Source organism: Puma concolor, chromosome A2 (genome assembly GCF_028749965.1).
Source record: "Puma concolor isolate L17-30 chromosome A2, mPumCon1.1.hap2, whole genome shotgun sequence".
Taxonomy (NCBI): Eukaryota; Metazoa; Chordata; class Mammalia; order Carnivora; family Felidae; genus Puma; species Puma concolor.
In genome coordinates this window covers 53,052,597-53,065,893 of record NC_141668.1, presented here as the reverse complement: position 1 = coordinate 53,065,893, position 13,297 = coordinate 53,052,597, and the positions used below count along the sequence as shown (strand labels likewise).

The following is a 13,297-nucleotide window of genomic DNA, read 5'->3' as shown; positions in this document are numbered from 1 at the left end:
ATGGTATACACTATGGTCTGAATTTTGTGTCCCCCCACCCCCACCCCTGCCCACCACCAAATCCCTATGTTAAAAATCCTAAGCCCAATGTGATGCCATTAGGAGGTGGGGCCTTTGGTGGGCAGCTAGGGCCTGAGGACACTGCTTTTATGGGTGGAATCAATGCCCTTATCAAAGAGACCACACAGAGCTCCCGAGCAGATACAGTAAGTCTGCAACCTGAAGAGGTTTTGGGCTCCCAGCTTCCAGAACTGTGGGGAATAAATTTCTGTTGCTGTCTGTAGTATTTTGTTATAGCAGCCCGAATGGACTAAGGCTATATATCCATACAACAGAATGTTACTCAGGAATTAAAAGGAATGAGGTAGTAATACGTGATATAACATGGATGAACCTTGAAAACATTATGCTAAGTGAAAGAAGCCAGACACAAAAGGCCATATACATATGTTTCTGTTTATACAAAATATCCACCGTGGGCAAATCCTTAGAGGCCAAAGGCCAAGTAGTGGTTGCCGAGGGCTGGGGGAATCGGGAAACAGTGTATGACTATGGGGTTTCCTTTAAGGGTGATTAACTAGAACTAGATAATGGTGATAGTTGCACAACACTGCGAATTACTAAATGTCACTAAATTAAAATACACTTAAAAATGGTTAAAAATTGATTTTATGTGCATTTTACTACAATTTTAAAAAATCTGTTTTTTGAGGGGATGGGGTGGAGGATTTGTTCTGCCAAGGGTTTGAGACATCCTCTCAAAACACTATTTCATTGTGTGACACAACTGTAACGGCAAACAGAATTTCCCGTATCATCTATTAGTATGCTAGTAATTGAAACGATAATCATCTGTGGTGTCCACACTACTTAACGGCCACATCCTAGAGTAAGAGTTTCCCATAAACATGATCTCATTTAATCAACCGTTTGATGGGAGGGGATTATCTCACGTTTCACAGTAAAGTGAACAAATCTTAAGCACACAGACATCTATCAGAAAAGTAACTGAGTCTCTGAGAAGTTACATAACTTGCCCAGTCATGCAGCTGCCAAGAGACTGAATTCAGGCTAGACCCCAGGGCTTTAACCTTGCTGTTGGAAGTGAGCGTGCTTTAATAGTCAGGTCTGGCGATACGCGCTACTGCCCAACTCTGCGACCTACAGAACTGAGGAGCTGACGGGAAAGACTCTGGAGGAAGCGTGTCATATGCCAGCTTTGCAGAGGTACTGCCCCATCCCTTCCCCCAGCACAGTACCAATCTCTAAGATGGCAGCGTGTCTACGGTGGAGAAGGGGACAGACCAGGGCAGACACAGGGACACCCCTACAAGTAGCTAGCTGGGTTGCCACCTGCCACCTGCCACTCTTCAGGGGTGAACCCCTTCATCCACAGCCCTGAGTTAAGGGTGACGGACATGTTTGGTTTTGGCTTCAGCAGATCAGCCTTTTATGTGACACACTAAGTTCAAATAAACTGTACAATTTTCCCAGGCATGTTAACAACAATAAAAAAAAAAAAATTACATCCAATCTCTGGTTCCTAGTGTTCACATAGTCTAATTTAAAAAATTTTTTAACATTTATTTATTTTTGAGAGACAGAGAGCAGAGCATGAGCAGGGGAAGGGGGGAGACAGAATCTGAAGCAGGCTCCAGGCTCTGAGCTGTTTGTTCGCACTGAGCCCGACGCGGGGCTCCAATTTATGAACTGCGAGACTATGACCTGAGCTGAAGTCGGACGCTCAACCGACTGAGCTACCCAGGCACCCCCACGTAGTCTAATTTTAGAAGAAGGATGTTACATAATTGTCTATCAGCTAGATATTATATCAAACCTTTGGTTAATTAAGTACATAATCTTCTGTGCCTTTCATTAACACCAAGTTCTTTAAAACTGAGTATACTAATAAGCACCTGGTGTTGTACGGAAGTGATGAATCACTAAATTCTACACCTGAAACCACTATTACACTGTCTGTTAACTAACTGGAATTTAAATAAAAGCTTAAAAAAGTGAGTATGTTCAGGTGCCCGGGTGGCTCAGTTGGTTAAGCATCTGACTTCGGCTCAGGTCGTGATCTCACAGTTCGCGGGTCTGAGCCCCACATCATCGGGCTCTGGGCTGACAGCCCAGAGCCTGGAGACTGCTTCCGATTCTGTGTCTCCCTCTCTCTATGCCCCTCCCCCGCTCACACTCTGTCGCTCTCTCAAAAATAAATAAACATTAAAAAAAATTTTTTTAAATGATTATGCTAAAGCCATCAACTACAACCAACACAATGAGAAATATCAACATCTCAGAAAATAAAGGTACTTGTAGCTGTAGAACTCAATTCCCATGTTGCTTTCATAGAAACCCCCCCAAATCTCTGTATTCATTATTTGTTAGATCCAACAGTAACTAAAACTAAAACCAAACCAACCTCAGCTTCTTCATAAAGTTAGCTTTACTTGTGGGGCACGACTAATTGAAGTCAGAAGCCAGTGCAGTCGAGTTCAAAACTGCCAAGAAAGGCTGTACAGATATATTAATAGTTTGTTTAATAGCATGTTGGCTGTTGCTGTTTAAGAAAGAGAAGAGGAAAAAAACCATGACGGGAAGCCCAAATGATGAACTCTGTGTGTTGGGGGGGGGGGGGGGGGGGGGGAGGGGGTGGTGCAGCCATTGCCATGACAACTGATTCCACAATGGATTGGGAATACCAACCAAGGGTTTCTGTTTGTGTGACAGTATTCTCTTCGTGTTTTAAAAAGCTGAGGTTCTGACAGGGAGAGTGCAGGATGAGGGTTCTTGTATAACAGGTGCAGCAAGAACAGAAAGGAATCCTCAGGGAAAAAAGAGTCACAGGAATCCTGAAACTGCCAAATTAGAAACACAATAACCCTGTCCCAGAGTCAACTGATATATAGGGTCATCTTTATCTCTCAGCTCTGCTGCATTTCCCCTTGGAGGAGAGAGCTACCAAGGCCAGGGCTGTGAGCAAGCCAACCACCATACTCATTTAAGTCGGTACTTAGAAGTAAGGCTTCTCCTCAAGTACAGAAACCCTTCGTGGTGCCTCCTTTTCTCCTTCAGAGAAATAAGAGGGTGGGACTCCAGCCCCTCCCACATCCATCCGGAGTGAGCCTGGGATTATCACCTGGGGAAATAATGTCTTGTTTCATCAGCCAGAACCTTCCTGCCTCACCTCATCAGAAATTCAGTTAAAATCACTAGGTAAAATTCAGTTCACTTATGGCTCAAAGGACAAAAGAGGTCAAATTCTGGGGAAAGAACATACTTAAAACACGGTAGGTCAAAGTGTGAGGGCAACAGAGGTCTGAGACTAAGGTGCCCTAGGAGCAAAGTGGTCATGGGGAATGAGGTCGTTATTGTGTCCCCCTAGGGGACCCCAAGGTCTGGCCCGGGTCATCGGAGGGAAAACCTTGATGGGAGTCCCAATACAGAGGACCTTAACAAAGAGGGGTCACACTGAAGGTTGGTGTCTTCTACTCCAACTAGCTGACTTCGCGGTGCTGACCTAGTAAAATGGGGAGGACAAAGCCTTTAGGGGTGACAGATATAGGCCAGGGGCTGCTGATTCAGGGGTGTATGGATGATGAGGCGGGTACAAAAGAGCTTTGGTGCTTCCATCTCTCCATGACCCTTCCGTGGAAAACCTCTACCTGAAGGGGTCTGTATAAAATATAATAGTTTCCCTGCTCACACGCTGTGAACATGCTGTGAAGGATAATAATTTATTTCCTCCCTTATTTTTGTTTACTGAGGCATAACTTACACATAGGAAAGTGAACAAATCTTAACCACGCAGACAGCTCTATGAAATTTTACATTTGCAAATACTGAAATAATCACCACCCAGATCAAGAAATAGGACGTGTGCAGGGGCGCCTGGGTGGCTCAGTCCAACTTCAGCTCAGGTCACAATCTCCAGGTTCATGAGTTCCAGTTCCCGCATCGGGTTCCATACTGACAGTGCAGAGCCCGCTTGGGATTCTCATTCTCTCTCTCTCTCTCTCTCTCCCACTTGCACGCATTCTCTTTCAAAATAAATAAACTTAAAAAAAAAAAGAATGTCTGCAGCCTCCTCAGAAGTTTCCTTCATCGCTTGGGCATTGATCTGACAAGTTGGGCGGGTGGGGGGGGGGGGGGGCTATCCTCCTGCTGAATGCTTTGTACCTGCCCTCTCTGGCAAGTACCTGTCTGTGCCCCAGGGACGGGCAGCTGGGGCTTCTGTCTAATCCCCAGGGAGAGACTGCTAGGACTTCCCGAACCTACAGTAACAGCTTGTATGACTGCTCATACAACTGTGATGCATTACAGATTTTAGTTTGGGACCTGCTTTCATTTCAACAAACCACCTGTTGCCAAATCCAACAGGTGTGAAAAGCTCAATGTGCTTAGGTCAATTTTAAAAATGTCCTTCGTGTGCTTCTGAGATGAGCTAGGTCCTCTCTCACCATTGCTCCTCACCTTAGGAGCAGAGGGGTCAGGCCCAGGTGAAAATGGCGTTCCAACTAAAAGTCCAGTGGGCATGAGACACGCAAGCATGGGGCTTCCATTAGGGAAAACAGAATTCTGATTTCCACCAAGAATGGGGAAGAATAAATGATCATGGCACTGCCACGCCTTTTGGCAACAAGGCTGATTTTAAGATTTATTTTGGCCATTTTCCCATAAAAAAGAATACACAGTTTAGGAAAAAATGCAAAGGAGACGTACACAGCAAGATGTATGTGCCTTGGAAGCAGCCAGACCTAGGTTTGAATCGGTGCTCCCTTATTATAAACTGTGCACCCTGACAGATGAAGTAACCTCTCTGATATTTAGGATTTTTATGGAGGAAATGGGGCATCGTGAGGATTAAATGAAAAATGAGGACAAGGTGTCTGGTGTGGACAGAATAGATACTCCACAGATGTTAGTTCCGTTTCCTCCTCTCCTGGCTCCCTGAAAGTGGCATATACAATACCAAATTAGATCCTATACTTTTCTTGCAACCAAATAAATAAGTACAAACAAATAAGGACTCTATGGAATTTTAAAACATATTAACATTTCCCCAAATCCGTAACACAAGTGTGACCAGATTTTGAAATCAACAAAGCAGCATGCTTACTTTGAACAAGACATAAATGCAAAAAGATAAAAGCCACATTATTAAAAAAAAAAAAAAGAAAGAAAGCCACATTATTCATCATTGGCTTTCCAAGAAACCAACTTAATATTAACTAGTGGGTTTGAAACAGTGGCGTATAACACAGCTATTTTTTATTCTATTAGGCCTGGGGTCTGCACTCACACACTTGGTCATGTTTGGCTGAGAAACAGGTTTTGCTTCCATCCTTGAAAACAACTCGCATGAAGACCAGAGGGCATATAGTTCTAGTTAACTTAAAATTTCCCGGTAAAATATATCGAAAAATTATCTCCGGAATTAACACCAGAAAAATACATACTGGAATATCCATTTCTGATCTTCTGGTCTTCTTTGGTAAAAGAAAATTATTCAAATCCTGGGTGTTCAAATCCAAATTATTCAAATCCTTAGAAATGATGCCCACTGAAACACCTTGATTTTCTTTTTTTTTTTTTTTTAATTTTTTTTTTTTAACGTTTATTCATTTTTTTGGGACAGAGAGAGACAGAGCATGAACGGGGGAGGGGCAGAGAGAGAGGGAGACACAGAATCCGAAACAGGCTCCAGGCTCTGAGCCATCAGCCCAGAGCCCAACGCGGGGCTCGAACTCACGGACCGCGAGATCGTGACCTGGCTGAAGTCGGACGCTTAACCGACTGCGCCACCCAGGCGCCCCAACACCTTGATTTTCAAGATGTTACATGATCAACAGTAGGGCTTTGGTTATTTGGCTCTAAAATCCAAAAATTGATCAGAGGTTTCTGGAAGTGGATTCTAACCACAATGCCCTCAAATAGCTGATCCTGGACCTCTGTGTTTAATGCCGGCCAATCTGACTACCTGGATGGCTGGCCTGATGCTGGGATGCTGCTGACTATCCCTGGGGGAGGGATGAGTACCGAGGCTCACGAGACAACCTCATCTCCAAAGAAGTCTGTCCTAGAGGGCTTTTCATGTAGATTTGAAATCTGTCTCAGTAGGACACATTGTTCCTAGACCTGCCGTCTGCCATGACAGAGGACGAGATGAATAATTTCTTTTTCATCAACACCTGCATTGGAACCACCACCATCCCTATCCTATCCAACAAACCTTTTCCTCTCCAGAGCACACAGCCACATTTTCATCCGCCATTTTGTATGTCAGATCATTATGATCAGACATCCAATTCTGATTAGACTTCAGTTTGTCTGTGCTTCCCCAAAAATGGTGCTCAGATCTCACAACAAGCTCCAGGTGTGGTCTGGCTCAGAGTAGGAGAGAGGGGAACACTCGCCTCCCTTGCCATGTGCACACAGCAACTGTGACCCAATGCCTCAGTTTGTCTTAGCTTTGGGGATACCTATACCTCTTCCTGGCACTTGCTGCCTGGACAGTGTTCTCCAGGACTCTGAAGTGATAGGGACTGTGGAGAAGCTGGGCTTTTCTTTCTGAACAAGACTTCTTCCTTTAGCTGAAATTCAGGACTTGACTATTCTTTTTTATTATCGTCTATCCTTATATTAGTTTTGACCCATGATTCCAGTCTGTCAAGACATTTCTGGGACCAGTCGCCATTCAGTGTATTTGGCTGGCTTTTCCTCTGTGGAAGCATTCACAGACTGCATAGGCATGTGAATTCTGTCTTCCATCTCATAAATTATACTGGAAGACTTACGAAGAAGAGCATGAAGGGCATTGAAATCCTCTCCATAGCTTGATGTTAATTATCCCTTAATTCACACTTCTGGGTTCAAATGTGCCAACCCACTCTAACCCCCTAACGGTATGGTCACATCCAATTTCTCAAAGTGTCCAGATCCACCTTCTTCTAAGTCTCCTGGATTCTCGTTTAAAACACAGACTTTGGGGCGACTGGGTGGCTCAGTCGGTTAAGTGTCCGACTTCAGCTCAGGTCACGATCTCACGGTCCGTGAGTTCGAGCCCCGCGTGGGGCTCTGGGCTGATGGCCCGGAGCCTGGAGCCTGCTTCCGGTTCTGTGTCTCCCTCTCTCTCTGCCCCTCCCCCGCTCATGCTCTGTCTCTCTCTGTCTCAAAAATAAATAAACGTTAAAAAAAAAAAAAATTTGGGGGGCGCCTGGGTGGCGCAGTCGGTTAAGCGTCCGACTTCAGCCAGGTCACGATCTCGCGGTCCGTGAGTTCGAGCCCCGCGTCGGGCTCTGGGCTGATGGCTCAGAGCCTGGAGCCTGTTTCCGATTCTGTGTCTCCCTCTCTCTCTGCCCCTCCCCCGTTCATGCTCTGTCTCTCTCTGTCCCAAAAATAAAATAAACGTTAAAAAAAAAAAAAAATTTAAAAAAAAATTTAAAAAAAAAATTTTTTTTTTAAATAAAAAAATAAAATAAAATGCAGACTTTGGAAGCTCTACTTTGGATGGATCAAATCAGAATATCTGGGGATGGGCCTGCTAACCTATATAAGTAACACATCCCTCATGGGATTCTGTGCATGACACAGCCAGTAGTCTTTATCCCTTCTTATTTTACCGAGCCAATCTTTCTGTTTGTGTGTCTGTGATAAGCAGAGTGGATAGGAAGCCCAAAATCCCTTTTATTATTCTAGACCTGTGGTTTTCAAAAAGTGGTCCTCAGATCAGCACCATCACATGGGCTTCTCAGAAATGCAAATCCTCACACCCTATCAAAGACCTGCAGGGTCAGGAGCTAAGGGTGGGACCCAGTAACCCATTCTTAATAAGTTTTCTAGGCGATTTTGATACACAAGTTTAAGAACCACTGTCCTAGGTTAATTTGCTACCCATGGCATAGATCCTCGAGGCCTCTGGTATCTATTTGTCAGGAGACTGGAATGGACCCTGAGCTCTCCTCTGAGGAAGATTCTGTCCTGTTGCTTAACTATTCCTTTAAACCAGAGATGGCAAATGCCAGATACATGTGCTTCCAGTCCCCATTCCCATGCTTACTCACCATGGCAAATTTTCTTAAACAACTCTTCAAAAAACTTAAAGAAGAGAATAGGCCAGATAGATCCTATCCTGCTGAGGCCCACATGGGCATGATGGGGTATGTGGAGGCTCCTGCATTCTTTTCTCACGATTAGGAGCCTTCATTTCATGAGACACTAACTGCCATCTGATCACAAAAGTCACCATATACTGATTTGTCCTTGATCCTCAACACAAAATATCTACGCTCGAGGCTCTTGCCAGATATCATAACCTCGAATGCTGTATTGTCCAGATTCTATAGAGCCGTGGATCTCAACTCTGACTACACATTAGAATTCTGTGGGGAGCTTTTAAAAATACTAATGACCAGGCCCTATCCATGATCTAGTATGGTGGCGCTAGACTTTAAAAGTCCTAAAACCTCCACAGGTTGTGTCTGATGCAGATCCAGAGTTGAGAGGCATGAGTTCTGATCCAAAAAGCTAACACAGTGTGTGCACATAGCTCATGCCAGATCATCACATAGAGGAGTTGGTCAAACGGCACTGCCTCATCTTGGAAGAACTTCTTTGCCAGCAGTGCCCTCTGGGCTATGCCCTTGGCCTACAATGAGAGAGGTCAAATATACAAAAACGAACAATCCACCCTATGATCTTAGGAAGCTTTATGGACTAGTGTGATAATTAAAGCCACAAGCTCTGGATTCAAACTGCCCGGGTCCCCAACCATCCGTATTAAGTGGGTTTCGGCAAATTTTGAGCCTCTCTATGTCATCAGTGTTCCATGTGACAAGTGGAAATAATGAAAGGGTCGCCCCAAAGGGGCTGTTGAGGTGATTAGAGGAACTTAGTGTACAGAAACACATGAAAGGTGATGGCCAGTGTATGAACGATGTTGTTGTTAGTCTTGTGCACAACATCACAGCGGCTGCTTTTCTCTTAGCATCAGAAAAATAAAAAGGATATTTATAAATATCCATATTCTGTGGGTCACCTGGGTGGCTCAGTCGGTTGAACATTCAACTTCAGTTCAGGTCATGATCTCACAGTTCGTGGGTTCCAGCCCCGCGTCTGGCTCCATGCTGACAGCTCAGAGCCTGGAGCCACCTTTGGATTCTGTGTCTCCCTCTCTCTCTGCCCCTCCCCCACTCACATTCTGTCTCTGTCTCTCAAAAAAAAAAGCATTTTTTAAAAATTTATAAATATCCAAATTCCTATCCCCCCAACGTTAATAGGTCCCCATCCTTATTTATACAGTATTTTATTTTTATATCTACCATTTTCCTGGCTTTTAAAAAACTTATCTAATAATATCATAGCATACATTTCTTTCTCCAGCTGGCTTATTTTCACTTACAGTCATTACACCTGCACACACTCTAGTTCATTCCTGTAACACGGTTTCATGGTATGAGTCTCCTTGTTGAACTTACCCTTCCTTCGGGTTGTCTCTTTGCTCTTAGAAACAGTGCCGCGGGGTCCACCCCTTGTGAGGCTGTGGTGTGATTTTCTAGAAGAGAGAGGACCTTCACAAGAAAATTTCCAGGTCGTGGTGCTACTTCTAAATGACAGGCGTGTTCTCCGCTTTTGGACCCTGGGAACTTATGTACGAGAACATACCCCTCTTTTTCTGGGGTAGCAGGACAGACAGAGTCAGGTTAGTGGCACGCTGCTGCTGAACGACGGTGGCCAAGAAGGGCATTTCTGTGCCTGGCTTACCTTATTGTCACTGTGTTCTAATTCTCTCAACCTCCCACTATTTGCCTGGGTAGTGTGTGTATTCTTGGGAACCACTTCAAGTACTTTATGAAATAAGACAATATTTATATTTAATTTTTATTTTAAGCTAGAAAGTTACACAAGCTGCTGTTGGCAAGATGTCCTGATAGTGGGCAGTTTTCTACTCAGCTCTCTAGGATGCCTCTGTGTTGTCTTTCAGGGGAGGTGCAGGCCTCAGCCTGACAGTCCAATTGCCTCGAGATGCTTGGAACAAGTGAGCGGGGAGGGAGGGAAAGACACACAATAACCCCCAGCTCACAGGATTGGAAAGGAGCGTATCAAAGGTACCCGCTGGTGAAGAAAGGGAAGAGGACAATTGGGGGAGATCCTGATGGCCACGGCTGCTCACGCTAGCCTTTCAAAGTGTACAGATGGACGACTCAAAGCTGGCAGGGCTTCTAGGACAGAGCACTTGCACACAGATATGGGGAAGGAGGTAAAGGTACCTGCCAAATGATTACTATGAAAAGTCCATGTCCTACAACCTAGATGAATCCCCTCCCAAAAGAGGAGCTTTTGACTCAGACCTTAGTTTTCTGCCTGATTCACAGGGATCAGGAGAGTGGCTTTTACTGCTGGCATGATTTCATGAGGCTGTGTCCTCCTCCCCAGCTACCACATTCTCACTATTTTGCCTCCCAGGTGGTCCCGAGGTGGTAGATCACATGTATTAGTCCGTCCCAACCCTCCCAGAACAAGTTCCTGAGCTCAGAATGACCTTCCCCCAATCCCCACTTATCAACTGGCAGAAAGATCTATCATATCTGTGAGGTTTTTAATTTTTGATTCATTTTTATGATCCAGTAACCAAACCACAAGGGGAAACTAGAATAATTCAGGATGACTTGTCTTAAGTAAACCCAAACTGACTCCTTTTCTAAACATAAAACGTTCACCTGATTAGGAATACTACATTAAAGAATTCTGCCGTGAATGGACAGAACTCATCTGTATGCAGTTGGGATTCTGACCCCTGGGTGCTTGTGGGAAGATCCTACAGGGTGGTATCATGTCCTTAGCATGCTTTAATCATAAATGTAGGGGTAGGACCTGGGCAGCAGTGGTTTGGTAAGAGTTCCCCAGTAGATTCCAATGTGCAGCCAGGATTGAGGACCACTGCTCTGGAGTTTCCAGAAATTTCCTCTCTTTCTAATGATCTTGACAGCATCTACCCATTTTTAGGCTTCTGATACCTATCGCAATCCTTTTCATCTGACACTACTTACTCTCAGAGGTTCGAGAAGACCAAAGTAATTCAGTTTTGGTTTTGGTCTGAACTGGCATCCAGAACCTGTTTCACAGGGCTAGGTACCTATTTCCTATTCCTTCACCTGTCTTGGTTTTCAATTTCCTCTTCTCTATGTGTATTCAGTTCTTTTCATAGTACTTCTCCTTTTGAAAATAGAGGTGGGGGAGAAAAGTAGAATTGGAACAATTCTTTTCACTCATGATGTTCTGCAAAGAGCAAGTTTCCACACTCAGAAGCTTACTTTTATTTGTTCATCTGGCTCTGGATATACGTTTTGTAGCTTTTAACCACTTTTTGAAAGCCTCAGCTATTTCCTGACATTAGTTCTGCAGACCTTATTCTAGCATGCTCGTGTAGCACTCTTAATTCGTTCCTCTTAGCTTTCAAGTGTGACTCCCTGGCTCCTGTTTTTCTCTCCAGGCACATAGGCATTGACTCAAGTTTGGTCCTTCCTCCACTTCCTTCTGTGAGCTTTAGTTCTTAATCATCTCACCCATGCCCCTGACTTTAGTAAGGCAGCTGTCTACCCACTCTGCTATCTTCACCCTCCTCCAGACCACAGCCTGGTGGATGGCCCCTGGATTTGTCACTGGAACATGAAGCCTACTGCTTACTTCGAGAGCAAACTCATCCATCCTTCATGCTGATACCTGGGCTGAGTTCCCAGAAATCCAAATACCTCAACCCTTGCATTATTTTCTCAGTCTTAAAAATTAAACAATCATCAAAACAAGTTAAGAGTTTATCAGAAATTAGTGGAATGAGGGGCACCTGGGTGGCTCAGTCGGTTAAGCGTCCGACTTCAGCTCAGGTCATGATCTCGTGGTCCGTGAGTTTGAGCCCCGCGTCAGGCTCTGTACTGACAGCTCAGAGCCTGGAGCCTGTTTCAGATTCTGTGTCTCCCTCTCTCTGACCCTCCCCTGTTCATGCTCTGTCTCTCCCTGTCTCAGAAATAGAATGAATGAATGAATGAATGAATGAATGAATGAATAAATAAATAAATAAATAAATAAATAAATAAAATAAACGTTTAAAAAAATTTAGAAAGAAATTTGTGGAATGAAACTTTCAGTGCTTTTATCAGCACATTCGGCAGCCCCTCTAGACTTACAGTCTCTGGAGAGAAAGCATCATTTGTCTAGTAATCCATAATATTGGTCCTACTACAACAACATTTCTGTGGCTTTTTTCTCTCTTACCCAGAAATTCACCTTTAAGGTCTGGATTTTCATTCGTCTACTTCTTTTTTTTTTTTTTTTTTTTTTAAACGTTTATTTATTTTTGGGACAGAGAGAGACAGAGCATGAACGGGGGAGGGGCAGAGAGAGAGGGAGACACAGAATCGGAAACAGGCTCCAGGCTCTGAGCCATCAGCCCAGAGCCCGACGCGGGGCTCGAACTCACGGACCGCGAGATCGTGACCTGGCTGAAGTCGGACGCCCAACCGACTGCGCCACCCAGGCGCCCCTCGTCTACTTCTTTAAAGCAAAATATTCCCTTCTAGAATCATAGGTTAGCCATGAGAACCACCCTCACCTTCTTGATGAGATGAATCAGACCATCTTATCTATGTCCAAATTTTAATGTTTCCCGTTTATTTTGCTTAGTCCTCATAGGCTGCACAGAGGCCGATAATACACAACCACCCTGCTTCCCAGGTGTGTTTATGAATTACTAAAGTTCTCCTCTGTTACCGCACTCCCCCTTTGCTATGCCTATTGTTCTCCGTTCAATCAAGTTTTAATGTTTTTTCCATGCCATTAAATTTCAGTTGAACTCTATTGATCAGGATGGCAAATCTCTTGCCAAACACGCTCGTTCTCAAAGATGCCATGAGGCTTCCCCATAAACCAAATCTGTCTGTCAACACCACCTGTGCTATGGTTATTTGTCCACTTTCTGTATCCTCTTCCAACTCACAGGCTACCTTCCTCTGAAAGGTAGAAATACCACATGGCCCCCTCGAGACCTTCAGTTTCCTACCATGACATTACAGCACTAGACATTCATTTGAATTTTTGACAGTTTAGTGTATTTTTAACCAAACCAGTGAACAGGGGTGATAGTTGGTACATCTACTATTTGGGCAGGTTATTATGCATCACTTGGGTTACTGCTCACTGGTATACATTCTCTCTTTGTTTACTAAGAGAACTCTCAAGTTGTACTTGGCCACAAGGTCATCTGAATAGAAGCTACACTTCCGGCCGTCCTTGCAGCTTG

At 44.3% G+C, this 13,297-nt stretch overlaps 1 protein-coding gene across 6 annotated transcripts in view; it reads right to left on the bottom strand.

Moving 5' to 3' along the window:
- OSBPL3 (oxysterol binding protein like 3) overlaps positions 1 to 13,297 on the bottom strand; it is a 178,782-nt gene that overhangs the window by 91,309 nt on the left and 74,176 nt on the right. The gene's annotated exons all lie outside the window — the stretch shown is intronic.